The sequence below is a fragment of the Danio aesculapii genome, chromosome 4 (genome assembly GCF_903798145.1).
Source record: "Danio aesculapii chromosome 4, fDanAes4.1, whole genome shotgun sequence".
NCBI lineage: Eukaryota > Metazoa > Chordata > Actinopteri > Cypriniformes > Danionidae > Danio > Danio aesculapii.
Window position 1 is genome coordinate 20,916,896 of NC_079438.1, and position 19,807 is coordinate 20,936,702.

The following is a 19,807-nucleotide window of genomic DNA, read 5'->3' on the forward strand; positions in this document are numbered from 1 at the left end:
AGAAACATACATATACAAATATGTGCCGCAGTCCAGCCTCCATCAAAGAAGTAGGCGCATACGTGATGAGGTGGCCGAGTAGTTAAGGTGATGCACTTACAATCCATTGTGCACTGCATGTGTGGATTTGAATCCCATCCTCGTCGCTCATTTGTTCTGGTGTTTGAGAGAGCCCCGTGCTTCCGTGGAAGGTGTTTTACTCGCACCCTCTTAGCGTTTTGAAGGATGTCATGGTAAAAGTTAATCCAGCCTCTGGCAGGGATGGACCGCTAATCCACTGTGCTCTGCCTGTGTGGGTTCGAATCCCATTCTCGTCGTTCAATTGCTTTAGTGTGTTAGAGAGCCTGGTGCTTCCATGGAAGGTTTCTTACACGCACTTTGCTTGCGTTCTGAAGAATGTTATGGTACAGGTTAATCCAGCCTGCTGCATGTTTAGGAGCTCATCAAAAGTTGCAACATGTTAAAGAAACAGAAGCACAGTCATCTTTTTCAACAGAACATTAAGCCTACTAAGATGTTGACAAAAATTGCCAGAGCTGACTGTATTTCAAGTCATCTCAGCGAGGTATTGGGTAAAGTTTTCAACCAGCAATGATCACGCCTCAGATAGACCTCATAGGCTACAATATTGCCTCTGTGAAAGAATAGCTATAACAGCTATGAACTCTTCTGTGTACCAATCTGGACATGCAACGACAAGGTGGCATCAAACTTTAAACTGCCAGCAGTCAGCCTTCTGGCACCAATGAGTGCATGCTGTGTCAGCAGAACAGGTTATTGATTTGTCCAAAAATAATTACTTATACACTGTTTCATTTTTACTTAAAGAAAAGTATACACAATTTATGTGAATCTGGGAGAAGAGAATTGTGGGTAATCTGGTAAAGGGGACGGAGTCACAATGCTGAACGGCAGAGAAAAGGGTTGAGATTGGGATGTATTTATTGGGCTGTACAGGGATTGGGGTAAGGTAATGAAGAATGCAAGGGCACTGAAACCATATTTTGACAGAAATCCAAGGTCAGCTATGCTGCCGTTTTTAGACTCAGGCATTCTGTCTAGTTTCTCTCCAACAAAACCAGAAGAAACATGTTGCAGTTAATGTTGAACAATAAAGCCTGGTTTATACTTCTGTGTCAAGTGATCAGCGTGATCCACAACGCAAGCCTTGTGCGTAGCCGTGCACTTATACTTTTGCGCACTGTTTCTGTTGCTCTGCAATACACTTCCGAAACGCTAGCTGGCAGTAGGTGTTTATGTTTCTCTGTGTTGAGTTTCTTCGCTGGTGTTTTGTTTTTTTCTGAATGCTTCCTTAATGTGCAAGTGGCTCAAATTCGCTCATTTTGACGCAGGAACCAGTGGACGTGCAACAACTTTAATTAAAAGGTAAACACAAAACAAGTCTCCATCCTGAGCTCCTTCATGGGATTCCACACTTGTAAACACCCGCAGCTTCACGTTCGTGCGGCTCTCACCTCCGCCCACACTCGTCAGCGCTACCAAGCCGACCAATCTGAGAGCTACGCGTACGTGTTACATTTTTTGAGAGGTGCGCGTCAATGTCGCCGACGGCCACAGCGAGGTGCTATGCAACCACGTGTAGGCTGCGCCGTAGCATACGCGTGCGCTTGACGCAGATGTATAAATCAGCCTTAACTCTGGGGCACTGATCAGAGCTACTGATAAAGCTCCTTATGACAACCTTTATCTTCATCTTTTCTGTATGAACGTCCATTCGAGTCACAAAAGTTAATCCTTTCTCTAGCACAACGCTGTGCTTACACGTGACGAAGTGGCCGAGTGCTTAGGTTAGTATGTTGTACTCTGTAAGTTCTGGTTTAAATCCCATCCTCATAGTTTCACTGTTTTGAGAGAGGCAACTGCTTCTGTCTAAGGTTTCTTACTTGCATCTCTCAGCGTCTTAAAGAATGTTTATGGCAAAATTGTATGTAATATTTAGTGAAAATAGCTGCAAAAACATACGTATATGCCATAGTCCAGCCTCCATTAGGAGAGCACTTATACATGCGGTGAGGTGGCTGAGTGAATAAGGCGCTGGACTGCTATGCTGTTGTGCTTTGCGTGTGTGAGTCAAATTCCATCCTGGTCATTCGTTTAAGAGAGCCCTGTGTTTACATGGAAGGTAACTTACTTGCACCCTCTTCATGCTACGAAGCATGTTATGGCAAAATTGAGTGTCATCTTACTGAAAATAGTTGCTAAAACATACATGAACACATATGTGTCACAGTCCAGCTTCCATCAGGATATTAGCAACATATGTGATGCGGTGGCCAAGTGGTTAAGGCGATGGACTGCTAATCCATTGTGCTCTGCACACGTGGGTTCAAATCCCATTCTTGTCGTTCAAATGCTCTGGCATCTGAGAGATGCTGGTGTTTCTGTGGAATGTGTTTTACTCGGACCCTCTTAGCGTTTTGAAGGATGTTCCTGCAAAATGTAATGTCGTCTGTACTGAAAATAGCTGCAAATACATATTTATGTGCTATAGTCCAGCCCCCATCTGGAAAGTGGTTAAATGCATGATGAGGTGGTCGAGTGGTTGAGGCGATGGACTGCTAATCCATTGTTCTCTGCATGCATGGGTTCGAATCCCATACTTGTCGTTCATTTAAGAGAGCCCAGTGCTTCCGGGGAAGTTATCTTACTCACACCATCTTCGTGCTTCGAAGCATGTTATGGCAAATTTGAAAGTCATCTCACCGAACATAGAGTTATAGAACAGAGTGTTGAAGCTGGCTTTTGCAGATGTAACTGCAAACTATCTTCAGTAAACTTTATTTATTTATTTAAATCTCTGACTCCGGCTCTTCTTCATCTGACAGACTGGTCATTCTTTGGGTTAAACTGCATACCATCCCTAGAAGCGACATCTTGATGATGTCTCCCAGCGCAGGTTCGAATCCTGCTGACTACGTCCAGGCTACGCGCAGGATTTAGTTTGCGACTTTCCTTGATTGTTTGCAACTGCATTGTTTCTTGGGAAAAGGGGTGTGCTGGTAGGGAAAAGCAACAAAAATAAATCCGCAGCACGTGCCAGCTGACTGCCCTGGGGGCCCTCCATTTTCAAAGACGTATGACAGAGAGCGAGGCTCCAGTGACTGTCCCGTAGCTCGTTGTGATTGTATAGTGGTTAGTAGTCTGCGTTGTGGCCACAGCAACCCTGGTTCGAATCCGGGTCATGGCAGGCTTTTCAGGGTGGCATTGGCGTTGCACTCTGTAATGCCATCTGTAATCTCCAGCCTCCTTTTAGTGCAGGCTGTGCTAATGGCACGTCCTGAACGTTTACGTTTCCTAAAGTGTGGAAGACTAGGGATTCGATATGAGCAACGGGACCTTTGATGCCAGCATGCTGTGTAGGTAAGCATTGATCAAGTCACCCTTCTAAGGCATGGAAGGAATCGTTTCAATGGTTAAGTCTCCATTTATTCCCACAACAACTGAAAGACCTTCTGCAGTTGTCATTGATCTTTTTAATGTCTCCCACATGACATGGAGTCCAAACTACTGTGTTTTACTGACGTCTACACCTACAACAACCATAAACCCAACCTCACAGTAACCTGTTGTGTTTTAGCAGCATCTACACCAACCACAAGTCTAAACCCCACCTCACGGTAAACTTTTGTGTACTGTACAGGTCTGCGCCGACCACAACCCTAAACCTTGCCTACTTGCGAGGCGCTGCCATGGTAGCTCAGTCGGTAGAGCATCAGACTTTTAATCTGACGGTCCAGGGTTCAAATCCCTGCTCGGGCGTGTTAGGCTCTTCTTGTGGAGCCTCAGCTTTTGCCAGTGAGCTATCGCTTGCTGAAAGTTTCATCTGGATGCACAACACGTGTAGTAGGCACAGAGCCGGCCCAAGGCATAAGCGAACTAAGCGGCTGCTTAGGGCCCCATGGCCACCAGGGGGCCCCCAAGAGTGCACGAAATATATGAGTGACTTTCGTTTTATGTTTGTTTGTTGGGTTATGGATAAGGGGTGGGACAAAACATATGCCCATTTATCATGTTATATCCGGCCGCGATACATACTCTGGCGCCACGTATCGATACTTATCTAAATTTACAAAGATATGAATTAATTAATTAGTCTTTCACACTGACTGCAACAGATTACCGCTTTAAATACAGTACACTCAGCCACCACCAGGCGCTTCCCATAACAGCAGATCATCAGAGACACACCGGCGTCATGTAAACCGCTGACAGGTGAGCCATTGCAATGGTGGAAATCTCAGGCATACGGACATTCTTCTGTCCAAGCTGGACCAAGGTATTTGTATTTCAGACATCCAGCTCCCCCCGAATTTTCCGATAGTTTCTTCCTCACAACGCGCTTTCACTTCGCTATATCGCTCGCGCGTGCCCGCGGGCAGGCAGTGCTGTGACTTAAATGTGCTCAAACTTTTTAATTCCGCCAAAATATGTATTAGATAAAGATATCAATAGGGGGTGAACATATAATTTAAAAGGCCTTGCGTTTATTTAACCCTTACAGATTTTGGCAAAGTCTTGTAGATGGTATTTTGGCTAAAAAATATTAGGGTAATTAAAAAATCTTTTTAAATAGATGAGTAAATAACTGATGTTCTCCACTGCTGAAAACTTCATACGCGATCAGAGGAGTCTGTGCTCACCTCTCAGAGAATTCTGATCAGTTAAAGAAAAAATATTAATGCATTAAAAATATTACAAATATTTAATGCATGATTGTTTATTCAAAATAAACCAGAGGTAAGCATAACATGTTTCCATGTTTTCATAAAATAAGTTCATCAAGTTGTAATAAGTGTTTTAAGTTTACAGAAAACTAGAAAGCAATAATTGACTATTTTGACAGTGTTTTTTTAAATGCATATTCCACAAAATTGAGATTCTGCTGCTATGAAAGAGATGATTGTGATTTTCAATCACAAACTGCTCTTTGCACATCAGCATTGCTAAGTTGTTTGACAGCTGTGCGCTTGTTTTTCAGTGTTGCAATTTTAGAAACATGCTGTCATTAAAAGAAATGCATCATAACTTTTTGATGCATTTTTTCCATTTTTCATGATATATTTGTGATTGGTTTTCTTGTGATCTGTTGATTTATCGCAGAATCACTGATATCGTGATTGAAGCAACAGTGCACAGCACAGCAGCAAAACGCTTCATAAACTTGGTGATAAAAAATAAGCCTCTGATTTATACATTAGTTTCAAATTGTTTCAAATCAATTTGTTTTTGTTTTTTTTTCATAAAAAAGCTCAATAATCTGCCAATTAGGGTAAATAAAAGATTATTGTTTTTGGTTTTAAATAAGATTATTTTACTTATCTCATTGGCAGATTAATTTGTTCACTTTACAGGAAAAAAATCAATTAATCTAGAATTATTTCTGAAAACTGACATTTTTTTCTAGATATTTAGTAATACGCTATATGCGAATATATGCTATTTGAACTACAAAATGCATTTTTTTTCAGTGTTAACATTTATCCATTTTTAAAAAATGATATTTATTGTCACTATTCTTGACTGTTTGGCAGCGTTTTGTGACTGAATAATAATAATAATAAGTATGCTATTGGCTACTTCCAGCTGTATTTGTTTCTGTCAAGACAGCTTAGATTAATGTTTTGTGTCTAATTGTTTAGTTTTGTGGCATCAATAGGCAGTTGATCAATAGGCAGTTGATCAATAGGCAGTTGTTTCTGCAGTATAATATTTGGAATTGTCTTTAAACATTTTATGATTTAAGCATTACAGCTACAGCAAATAAAATCGATAATGCATGTTTTAAATTTAAAGTGTGCAAATAAATCAAGGATTGATGATAATTTATCACATTTTTTGCACCAAGGGGGCCCCAAATAAAATCCTGCTTAGGGCCCCCTGAAGGCTTGGGCCGGCCCTGACTAGGCATGAGGACATGGAGAGCACAGGCAGTCTTGTAGTTGCGGCCAAGTGGTTAAGGTGGTGCATTAGAAATCCACTGGGGTCTTCTCGCGCTGGTTCGAGTCCTGCAGACCACGTGCTTGTCCTCTTCCTTCTTAAACTTCCAACAGTCATCAAATGTTTGCAATTCCAGCGTGACTTGGGAAAAGCGTCGTGCTGGTAGGAGGAGAAAAACAACAGCGTGCGCTCACTGAACCAAAAGGGGCAAATCAGAGGGAGGAACATGCCACAACGGCTGTCCGGTAACTCGCCGTGAATGGATTGTGGTTAGTACTCTGCATTGTGGCCGCAGCAATCCTGCATTGAATCTGGGTCACGGCAGGATTCCCTAAGGTGACATTGGCATCACGCCCCCCTTTTGCCACCTGTTTTGTACAGCCCACTTTTTAGTGCACGCTGCATCTTTGACAGGTCACAAGCTAATCTAAGCTAATGACCCAACGACCCCAGATAACTCAGTCGGTAGAGCGTCAGACTTCCCATCTGACGATCCAAGGTTCAAGTCCCTGTTTGGGCATGTAAGCCAACTTTTGTAGAGCGTAGAGGATTCTGATTTATACCTTCCTATCCATCTCAGCATGAATCAACGTTTATCCTTTCCTCATCATATTGTTTCTCATTATTTTTATATAATTATTTGATTATTTGAATGAGTATTTAACTTTGAATTGATTTTAACTAATGAATAAGTTAACACATTGCTTAATATAAGAACGTTCAGTGCGTTTGCCTGTCTCTTTATAACTTTTTCAGGAGCCAGTGAAGTGCTGGAGGAAATTTGTGAGGTAGAAAACTCTAAACTAATAGTATGAGGGGATTTCAGTGCTCATAGCTCATTGTGGGGAAGTACAAAAACAGATAGCAACGGGGATATCATAGAGGAGATAATATATGATAAACAATTAGTGTGTTTAAATGATGGAAGAGCCACAAGATATGTTACTCATAGTAGGGAATCAGCAATTGATCTTACTTTTGTTACACAGCAACTGGCAGGAACGTGTGTATGGGAAGTAAGCAGTAATACAATGGACAGTGATCATTATCCAATTTGGACAAAACTAAGAAATCAAAATGTCATTTTAGAAGATAACTGGGCTACAAGATGGAAAACGAGAAAAGCTAATTGGGAACTGTTCAGTTTTAAAGCAAGCTGTAAACTAACTGAGGCCATGCCGAACATGAGTAACAATGTTGAGGAATTAAACAATATGATTACAAGCATAATACATGAGTCAGCAGAAGCAATAGGTAAAACATCAGGGGCTAGGAGAAAGAACATGGTACCATGGTGGACAGATGAGTGCAGAAGTGCAGTTAAAAATAGAAACAAAACCTTCAAAGTTGTAAAGTTAAATCATACTTTTGACAATTTAATGGAATATAAAAGAGCACACGCAAAAACCAAGAGAAACATTAAAGAAGCCAAAAGAAAATTATTGCAGCAATATTGGGACAGAAATACACATTAAGGAGATCTGGGGAATGATTAGAAAGATGGGTGGTGTAAGAATGGAATTTTCTCTACCGATATTAAGAAATAACGGAATTGAAGCAATTACTAATGAAGACAAAGCTGATATGCTTGCAAAAGGTTTTGTAAAGAAACATAGTTCACAGAATCTCTCACATGAGGAGCTAAATAAAAGAAATAGGATAATTGAAGAAAATAAAGAAGCTTTGGCGAAATAAGATGTAGAGGAGAGCCCATTAGAAGCAAATTTCACACTGTTTGAATTAAAGAGAGCCCTGATAGGAGTTAAAAACACATCACCAGGGAAAGATGGAATAAGCTACAAAATGATTGAACAACTCTCTGATGTTGCAAAAACCTTAATAATTGATCTTTATAATAAAATTTGGGAACAAGGACAGTTGCCCTGTGTATGGAAACACTCAGTAATAGTCCCCATAGGAAAACCTGGAAAAGATAAATCAGAAATCACAAGTTATAGACCTATAGCCTTAACATCTAACTTATGTAAACTTATGGAGAGAATGATAGCCAAAAGGTTAATGTATTATTTAGAAAGCAGGGGAATAATTACACCTTATCAGAGTGGGTTCCGCAATGGAAGAACAACAATGTATCCGGTAGTATTCTAGAAAATGAAATTAGAAAGGCACAAGTAAATAGAGAATCAGTCTTGGCAACCTTTTTCATCATAGAGAAGGTGTATGATATGCTATGGAAAGAGGGATTTTTAATTAAACTGAATAAAATGGGTGTAGGTGGTAAAATGTTCAATTGGATTAAAGATTCTTTAATGGAAGAACTATAGAAGTTAGAATAGGGAACAGGACATCAGGCACATATTCAATAAAAAATGGCACTCCACAAGGAAGTGTGTGTAGCCCAGTTCTTTTTAAAGAGCCCATATTATACATGAAATAGGGTCATATTTTGGTTGTTAGGGTCTCCAACAACAGTCTAATATGCATGCAAGGTCAAAAAACACTTTCATGGTCTTATAATCTGCGTTTATTTTTACCTAATTATCCCAGCGACTCCCATATGAATCGTTCAGTGATTCATTTGTTCCCAAACCCCTCCTCAGCGCGAAGCTAATCTGCGCCAATTGGACCGATGACAGCCTGCTGCGATTGGTCGACAGTGACAGGCTTCAGTGCGAGAAAGAATGAAATGTCAGTGTGTTACCACCATGCTATTATTTTAATTAACCTAAACTAACGATCCTTTGTTATCTCAGCAACTTTAGTGAATCTAGTTGACTTGACAAATAAAAAATTTTGTGATAACAAATAAAGGATATAATTTTATACAGAGTAGACAAAATCAGATAAAACAAAACTAGAAAAAACTTAACAAAAATATAAGAAGTAGACAAAATCAGGCAAAACTTAACTAGGCAAAACTATACAAAATTGGACAAAATAAAACTACACAAAACTAGACAAAACTAAACAAAACTAGACAAAATCAGACAAAAAAGCTAGAAAAAGTAGACAAAAAAAGACAAAACAAAGCTAGACAAACATAGACAAAATCAGACAAAACAAAGGATACAAATCAGACAAAACAAATCTAAACAAATGTAGACAAAATCAGACAAAACAAAAGTAGACGAATCAGACAAAACAAAACTAGAAAAAAGTAGATAAAATCTGACAAAACAAAAGTAGACAAAATCAGACAAATAAAACTAGACAAGACAAAACTAGACAAAAGTAGACAAAATCAGACAAAACTAGACAAAAGTAGACAAAATCAGACAAACAAACCTAGACAAAACAAAACTATACAAAACTAACAAAAATAGACAAAATCAGACAAAACGAAATTAGACAAAACAAAAAAAAAATCAGACAAAACTAAACAAAACGAGACAAAACTAAACAAAACTAGACAAGGGTAGATAAAATCAGACAAAACAAAACTAGACAAAAGTAGACGAAATCAGACAAAACGAAATTAGACAATACTAGACAAAATCGGACAAAACTAGACAAAACTAAACAAATCTAGACATAACTTAACAAACCTAGACAAAACAAAACTAGACAAAGCTAAACAAAAATAGAGAAAATCAGACAAAACTAAACAAAACGTGACAAAACTAAACAAAACTAGACAAAGGTAGATAAAATCAGACAAAACAAAACTAGACAAAATTAGACAAAATCTGACAAAACAAAACTAGACAAAAGTAGACAAAATCAGACAAAACGCATCTGGACAAAATCAGAAAAACAAAACTAGACAAAACAAAACTAGACTGAAGTAGACAAAATCAGACAAAACTACACAATAGACAAAATCAGACAAAACGCATCTAGACAAAATCAGACAAAACAAAAGTAGACAAAATATGACAAAACAAAAGTAGACAAAATCAGACAAACAAAACTAGACAAAATAAAACTAGACAAAAGTAGACAAAATCAGACAAAACGAAATTAGACAAAACTAAACAAATCTAGACAAAACTAAACTAACTTAGAGAAAACAAAACTAGACAAAACTAAACAAAAATAGACAAAATCAGACAAAACAAAATTAGACAAAACTAAACAAAATCAGACAAAACTAAACAAAACGAGACAAAACGAAACAAAACTAGACAAGGGTAGATAAAATCAGACAAAACAAAAATAGACAAAAATAGACAAAATCAGACAAAACTAGACAAAAGTAGAGGAAATCAGACAAAACGAAATTAGACAAAACTAGACAAAATCGGACAAAACTAGACAAAACTAAACAAATCTAGACGTAACTTCACAAACCTAGACAAAAACAAAACTAGACAAAGCTAAACTAAAATAGACAAAATCAGACAAAACTAAACAAAACGAGACAAAACTAAACAAAACTAGACAAAGGTAGATAAAATCAGACAAAACAAAACTAGACAAAATTAGACAAAATCTGACAAAACAAAACTAGACGAAAGTAGACAAAATCAGACAAAACGCATCTAGAAAAAATCAGACAAAACAAAAGTAGACAAAATATGACAAAACAAAAGTAGACAAAATATGACAAAACAAAAGTAGACAAAATCAGGCAAACAAAACTAGACAAAACAAAACTAGACAGAAGTAGACAAAATCAGACAAAACTACACAAAAGTAGACAAAATCAGACAAAACTAAACAAAAATAGACAAAATCAGACAAAACGAAATTAGACAAAACTAGACAAGGGTAGATAAAATCAGACAAAACAAAACTAGACAAAAATAGTAAAAATCAGACAAAAGTAGACGAAATCAGACAAAACGAAATTAGACAAAACTAAACAAAACGAGACAAAACTAAACAAAAATAGACAAAATCAGACAAAACGCATCTAGACAAAATCAGACAAAACAAAAGTAGACAAAACAAAAAACTAGATAAAAGTAGACATAATCGGACAAAACTAGACAACACTAAACAAATCTAGACAAAACTAACAACACCTAGTCAAAACAAAACTAGACAAAACTAACAAAAATAGACAAAATCAGACCAAAACTACAAAAACTAACGAGACCAAACTAATCAAAACTAGACAAAATCAGACAAAACAAAACTAGACCAAAACTGAGCACAAGTAGACAAAATCAGACCAAAACTAGACCAAAGTAGGACCAAAATCAGACAAACAAACCTAGACAAAACAAAACTATACAAAAACTAAACAAAAACTAGACAAAATCAGACAAAACCCGAACAAATTAGGACAAAACAAAAAAAAAAAATCAGGACAAAACTAAACAAACCGAGACCAAAACACTAAACAAACTAGAACAAGGGTAGATAAATCAGACAAACAAACTAGACAAAAGTAGCGAAGAATCAGACAAACGGAAATAGGACAATACTAGGACAAAATCGAACAAACTAGAGACAAAACTAAACAAAAATAGACAAAATCAGACAAAACTAAACAAAACGAGACAAAACTAAACAAAACTAGACAAAAGTAGACAAAATAAAACAAAACGCATGTAGACAAAATCAGACAAAACAAAAGTAGACAAAATCTGACAAAACAAAACTAGACAAAAGTAGACAAAATCAGACAAACAAAACTAGACAAAAGTAGACAAAATCGGACTAAACTAAACAAATCTAGACAAAACTAAACAAACCTAGACAAAACAAAACTAAATAAAAATAGACAAAATGAGACAAAACTAAACAAAATGAGACAAAACTAGACAAAATCAGACAAAACAAAAGTAGACAAAATCTGACAAAACAAAAGTAGACAAAATCAGACAAAACAAAAGTAGACAAAATCAGACAAAACGAAATTAGACAAAACTAAAAACTAGACAAAAGTAGACAAAATCAGTCAAAACTAAACAAACCTAGACAAAATCAGACAAAACAAAAGTAGACAAAATCAGACAAAACGAAATTAGACAAAACTAAACAAAAGTAGACAAAATCTGACAAAACAAAACTAGACAAAAATAGACAAAATCAGACAAAACGAAATTAGACAAAACTAGACAAAAGTAGACAAAATAAAAATAACGAGACAAAACTAATCAAAACTAGAAAAAATCAGACAAAACAAAACTAGACAAAAGTAGACAAAATCAGACAAAACAAAAGAAGACAAAATCTGACAAAACAAAACTAGACAAAAGTAGATCAAATCTGACAAATCAAAACTAGACAAAAGTAGATAAAATCTGACAAATCAAAACTAGACAAAAATAGACAAAATCAGACAAAACTAAAAATAACGAGACAAAACTAATCAAAACTAGACAAAATCAGACAAAACAAAACTAGACAAAAGTAGACAAAATCAGACAAAATGCATCTAGACAAAATCAGACAAAACAAAAGTAGACAAAATCTGACAAAACAAAACCAGACAAAAGTAGATAAAATCTGACAAATCAAAACTAGACAAAACTAAACAAAAATAGACAAAATCAGACAAAACTAAACAAAACGAGACAAAACTAAACAAAAGTAGACAAAATCAGACAAAATAAAACAAAACGCATGTAGACAAAATCAGACAAAACAAACGTAGACAAAATCAGACAAAACAAAACTAGACAAAAATAGACAAAATCAGACAAACAAAACTAGACAAAAGTAGACAAAATCGGACTAAACTAAACAAATCTAGACAAAACTAAACAAAACCTAGACAAAACAAAACTAAATAAAAATAGACAAAATGAGACAAAACTAAACAAAATGAGACAAAACTAGACAAAATCAGACAAAACAAAAGTAGACAAAATCTGACAAAACAAAAGTAGACAAAATCAGACAAAACAAAAGTAGACAAAATGAGACAAAACGAAATTAGACAAAACTAAAAACTAGACAAAAGTAGACAAAATCAGTCAAAACTAAACAAACCTAGACAAAATCAGACAAAACAAAAGTAGACAAAATCAGACAAAACAAAATTAGACAAAACTAAACAAAAGTAGACAAAATCTGACAAAACAAAACTAGACAAAATCAGACAAAACGAAATTAGACAAAACTAGACAAAAGTAGACAAAATAAAAATAACGAGACAAAACTAATCAAAACTAGAAAAAATCAGACAAAACAAAACTAGACAAAAGTAGACAAAATCAGACAAAACAAAAGTAGACAAAATCTGACAAAACAAAACTAGACAAAAGTAGATAAAATCTGACAAATCAAAACTAGACAAAAATAGACAAAATCTGACAAAACAAATTTAGACAAAATCTGACAAAACAAAAGTAGACAATATCTGACAAAACAAAACTGGCAAAAGTAAACAAAATCAGACAAACAAAACTAGACAAAAGTAGACAAAAATCGGACAAAACTAAATAAACCTAGACAAAACAAAACTAGACAAAACTAAACAAAACTAGACAAAAGTTGACAAAATCAGACAAAACAAAAGTAGACCAAATCTGACAAAACAAAAGTAGACAAAATCAAACAAAACTAGAAAAAAGTAGACAAAATCAGACAAAACGAAATTAGACAAAACTAAAAACTACACAAAAGTAGACAAAATCAAACAAAACTAGAAAAAAGTAGACAAAATCAGACAAAACGAAATTAGACAAAACTAAAAACTACACAAAAGTAGACAAAATTAGTCAAAACTAAACAAACCTAGACAAAACAAAACTAAACAAAAATAGACAAAATCAGACAAAACTAAACAAAATGAGACAAAACTAAACAAAACTAGACAAAATCAGACAAAACAAACCTAGACAAAGTCAGACAAAACAAAAGTAGACAAAATCAGACAAAACGAAATTAGACAAAACTAAAAACTAGACAAAAGTAGACAAAATCAGTCAAAACTAAACAAACCTAGACAAAATCAGACAAAACAAAAGTAGACAAAATCAGACAAAACAAAATTAGACAAAACTAAACAAAAGTAGACAAAATCTGACAAAACAAAACTAGACAAAATCAGACAAAACGAAATTAGACAAAACTAGACAAAAGTAGACAAAATAAAAATAACGAGACAAAACTAATCAAAACTAGAAAAAATCAGACAAAACAAAACTAGACAAAAGTAGACAAAATCAGACAAAACAAAAGTAGACAAAATCTGACAAAACAAAACTAGACAAAAGTAGATAAAATCTGACAAATCAAAACTAGACAAAAATAGACAAAATCTGACAAAACAAATTTAGACAAAATCTGACAAAACAAAAGTAGACAATATCTGACAAAACAAAACTGGCAAAAGTAAACAAAATCAGACAAACAAAACTAGACAAAAGTAGACAAAAATCGGACAAAACTAAATAAACCTAGACAAAACAAAACTAGACAAAACTAAACAAAACTAGACAATAGTTGACAAAATCAGACAAAACAAAAGTAGACCAAATCTGACAAAACAAAAGTAGACAAAATCAAACAAAACTAGAAAAAAGTAGACAAAATCAGACAAAACGAAATTAGACAAAACTAAAAACTACACAAAAGTAGACAAAATCAAACAAAACTAGAAAAAAGTAGACAAAATCAGACAAAACGAAATTAGACAAAACTAAAAACTACACAAAAGTAGACAAAATTAGTCAAAACTAAACAAACCTAGACAAAACAAAACTAAACAAAAATAGACAAAATCAGACAAAACTAAACAAAATGAGACAAAACTAAACAAAACTAGACAAAATCAGACAAAACAAACCTAGACAAAGTCAGACAAAACAAAAGTAGACAAAATCAGACAAAACGAAATTAGACAAAACTAAAGAAAACTAGACAAAAGTAGACAAAATCTGACAAAACAAAACTAGACAAAAATAGACAAAATCAGACAAAATGAAATTAGACAAAACTAAACAAACCTAGACAAAACTAAACGAAAATAGACAAAATCAGACAAAACTAAACAAAACGAGACAAAACTAAACAGAAGTAGACAAAATCAGACAAAACAAAACTACACAAAAGTAGACAAAATCAGACAAAACAAAAGTAGACAAAAGTAGACAAAATCAGACAAAATGCATCTAGACAAAATCAGACAAAACAAAAGTAGACAAAATCTGACAAAACAAAACTAGACAAAAGTAGATAAAATCTGACAAATCAAAACTAGACAAAAATAGACAAAATCAGACAAAACAAAAGTAGACAAAATCTGACAAAACAAAACTAGACAAAAGTAGATAAAATCTGACAAATCAAAACTAGACAAAAATAGACAAAATCTGACAAAACAAAACTAGACAAAATCTGACAAAACAAAAGTAGACAATATCTGACAAAACAAAACTGGCAAAAGTAGACAAAATCAGACAAACAAAAGTAGACAAAAATCGGACAAAACTAAATAAACCTAGACAAAACAAAACTAGACAAAACTAAACAAAAATAGACAAAATCAGACAAAACTAAACAAAACGAGACAAAACTAAACAAAACTAGACAAAAGTAGACAAAATAAAACAAAACGCATGTAGACAAATTCAGACAAAACAAAAGTAGACAAAATCTGACAAAACAAAACTAGACAAAAGTAGACAAAATCAGACAAACAAAACTAGACAAAAGTAGACAAAATCGGACTAAACTAAACAAATCTAGACAAAACTAAACAAACCTAGACAAAACAAAACTAAATAAAAATAGACAAAATGAGACAAAACTAAACAAAATGAGACAAAACTAGACAAAATCAGACAAAACAAAAGTAGACAAAATCTGACAAAACAAAAGTAGACAAAATCAGACAAAACAAAAGTAGACAAAATCAGACAAAACGAAATTAGACAAAACTAAAAACTAGACAAAAGTAGACAAAATCAGTCAAAACTAAACAAACCTAGACAAAATCAGACAAAACAAAACTAGACAAAATCAGACAAAACAAAAGTAGACAAAATCAGACAAAATGAAATTAGACAAAACTAAACAAAAGTAGACAAAATCTGACAAAACAAAACTAGACAAAAATAGACAAAATCAGACAAAACAAAATTAGACAAAACTAGACAAAAGTAGACAAAATAAAAATAACAAGACAAAACTAATCAAAACTAGAAAAAATCAGACAAAACAAAACTAGACAAAAGTAGACAAAATCAGACAAAACAAAAGTAGACAAAATCTGACAAAACAAAACTAGACAAAAGTAGATAAAATCTGACAAATCAAAACTAGACAAAAGTAGATAAAATCTGACAAATCAAAACTAGACAAAATCTGACAAAACAAATTTAGACAAAATCTGACAAAACAAAAGTAGACAATATCTGACAAAACAAAACTGGCAAAAGTAGACAAAATCAGACAAACAAAACTAGACAAAAGTAGACAAAAATCGGACAAAACTAAATAAACCTAGACAAAACAAAACTAGACAAAACTAAACAAAAATAGACAAAATCAGACAAAACTAAACAAAACGAGACAAAACTAAACAAAACTAGACAAAAGTTGACAAAATCAGACAAAACAAAAGTAGACCAAATCTGACAAAACAAAAGTAGACAAAATCAAACAAAACTAGAAAAAAGTAGACAAAATCAGACAAAACGAAATTAGACAAAACTAAAAACTACACAAAAGTAGACAAAATCAGTCAAAACTAAACAAACCTAGACAAAACAAAACTAAACAAAAATAGACAAAATCAGACAAAACTTAACAAAATGAGACAAAACTAAACAAAACTATACAAAATCAGACAAAACTGGACAAAAGTAGACAAAATCAGACAAAAGTAGACAAAATCGGACAAAACTAAACAAATCTAGACAAATTAAACAAACCTAGACTAAACAAAACTAAACGAAAATAGACAAAATCAGACAAAACTAAACAAACCTAGACTAAACAAAACTAAACAAAAATAGAAAAAATCAGACAAAACAAAACTACACAAAAGTAGACAAAATCAGACAAAACAAAAGTAGACAAAACAAAACTAGACAAAATAAGACAAAAGTAGACAAAAGTTGTATTTATACTAAATGAATTATTGATTGTCTATTGTTTTTAGATGGGTCTCCATGAAGAAAATCCTTTTGTTAACGTTTCTCTTATGACAAATCATCTGATAAATCAATCTGTAATATCGAAGGATGAGGGGCAATCATAAACATGATAGATAAAGTTTTGCATGATATGATAGATATTATCAAACAACCCAAGCATTTTCCATTCGGAGAATTACAGTATTTAATAGCTTAGTCCTTAAAAGCAATCCATTAATAAAATACATTATTTACTAGGCTACCTAAGAATTAACTGAATATGCAATATGATCCTCATAATGATCACAGTGAAATGAGGTAACCCCTCGTTTTTTTATATAAACTCTAAATGTTTGACCGTGATGCCTATTTAGGCCTATGCCAGTCTATAAAAAGATAATATAGCTTGAAACACTAATATTTTAGAGGAAGTAGTTAAAGTTTGCACAACCAGTGTTTGGTCTTATTAACCTGCCCATAATTAAACGTCATGTAGCCTACTTTTTGATTACTTGACCTGCGGATTAACAGCAGCACCAGCGGACATAAACGAGATCTAACAGGGTTTTATGTGTCCCCAATATGCAAAATCAAGAGAGTGCACGACTCCATAAGGTAACGTAAACTGCACACACTTGATTATGTAATGTGTGAATTCAGGGACGCGTCTCACAGTGCAAAGCATAACTTATTAAATGCCCATGCTTAATCGGTCATCGATGAGGTCTATCGGGTGTAAAGGGTTCATCATAAAAGTAGTGTCAATGTTTTAAAATGCACACACAATCTATTAGTTAATCTGTCCAATACAGGGCTCTAGACTAACTTTTTGCCTTGCTCCGCCTTTTTTTCTTAGGTGAACCACGCATTGCATTGTATTTTACATTTACATTAAAGATAAATAAGGCAAGAATATGAGAATTATACTTTTTATATTTTTACACCTACAAAAATATCTTGTGGTAGTGCACTTGTTTAATAAAACTCTTTGTAATTGTAACATTCAACATGCAATACAGTACCATCAAAAAAAACTAAACTAAACCGTATTATCTTTTGTATTTACAAGTAATATTAGGTTTTATACTCGGCCTATGCCTAAATCCAAAAAGCACCAAATAATTTATATATTTATAAATTACACTGATAGAACTAAATAACTATACATTACGATAAATAACTAAAATTGGCTATATAGGCCTAATCTTGTGGTGACGCAGAAGCCGCAGTAGGTAGTGCTGTCGCCTCACAGCAAGAAGGTTGCTGGTTTTAGCCTCGGTTGAGTCAGTTGGTGTTTCTGTGTGGAGTTTGCATGCTCTCCCTGCGTTCACGTGGGTTCCCTCCGGGTGCTCGGTTTTCCCCACAGTCCAAAAACATGCGGTGCAGGTGAATTGGGTAGCCTAAATTGTCTGTAGTGAATGAGTGTGTATGGATTTTTCACAGAGATGGGTTGCGGCTGGAAGGGCATCAGCTGCATAAAAACATGCTGGATAAGTCGGTGGTTCATTCCACTGTGGTGATCCTGGATTAATAAAGGGACTAAGCCGAAAAGAAAATGAATGAATGAATGAATGAAGTCCTAATCTTAATCTCTGATTAAAACAAAAGTAATCTAGCAATGCCGCACCACTGACAAGCAAATGGCAGAGAAACAAAGCAACCACAGAAATTGCGGAAACAGCAGTGAGCCCTTTTTCCAAAGTTATGCCTTTCTTTTAAAAATTTAATTACTGTGCGTTTAATGTAAATAAATCAATATTGAATAGTATCCTGTGTGTGTGTGCGTGCGTGCGTGTGTGTGTCCACCAACTGTGTCTTTCATTACTGAAGCAGCTCTCTTCCAAAACTGAAACTTACTTCATCTGTCTAGCAATATTTCGACAGTATTTAAATTTAAATGAGCCTATAGTCAAAATTTGCAGAAACTGTGCAGCTGCACATTGAATCTGAGGTTTCATCTCATCTTGCTCTCGCTGTCATCCAGACATCGATTTGTAGACGCCACATAAACGTCAAGTCGCGAAATTGAGGCGGGTACCAGCTGAAGCCCTTGTGAAATGTCAAAATACAGCACTGAAATGAACAAGTAATGTTTTTCAGCAAAAAGTCTATCTAGGATATCTGTAAAAACGCAATCAGAGCCAATGTTATGTAGAAGTAGTGTTGCCTAAACGGCTATTACATTTCTAATCAAATTAAAACCAAAATACAATTGCAGTTTTTGTTTGATAAAAATATACAGAAACGAAATAAAATCAAAAGTTGGCTGTTTTGTAATTTGTTTTAATATTAATAAAAACATACTTAGACTATTTAAGCTTAACGGCTATACGCTGCCAATGGCCATTAATAAATATTATTTTACTTTGCACTAAATTATAATGTATATTTTACAATAAAAATTAAAACAATTCATAACACATCAGAACTGTAGACCTGCAGTGTGTAGCCTAAACTGTATGCAGGGAGTGTTGGTCAATAGCCTAAAGCTGTGTGTGTAGCACCTTTAAGCAATGTGTGTCAATCAACTACTGCTGGTGAGAGAGAAAGCCGGTATAGATATAACCAAAAGCAATTCATATTATAAATATTTCTTGAACGATACTTATCGAAAATTCATTTAATTTACACCATTAAGAAATCATCACATTTTTTTTAAGCATATATATATATATATACGCAGTTGAAGTCAGAATTTTATTTCTGGGTTTTCTGTTTATAGTTATACAAATATAAGTCTTAAAATCTCTTAAAAGATAACAGGTTGAAATATGATCAGAATGTTCCTATTAGTTTTTCACATTCACATTTTCTATATTAAAGATCAATCAAGCAATCACTTTTTTAATTATATAGAGCTTTTAACAGAATATTGTCAAAGCAATAAACAGTATCAAACAGAATCAAAT

The 19,807-nt window shown here is 34.3% G+C and overlaps 1 non-coding gene and 1 pseudogene across 1 annotated transcript; one reads left to right on the forward strand and one right to left on the reverse strand.

The window, feature by feature from the left end:
- LOC130222237 (oocyte zinc finger protein XlCOF6-like) overlaps positions 1-19,807 on the forward strand; it is a 314,140-nt pseudogene that overhangs the window by 252,279 nt on the left and 42,054 nt on the right.
- Positions 506-646, reverse strand: LOC130224266 (U4 spliceosomal RNA). Its single transcript, XR_008837333.1, has one exon. It is a non-coding gene; the product is annotated as a U4 spliceosomal RNA (small nuclear RNA).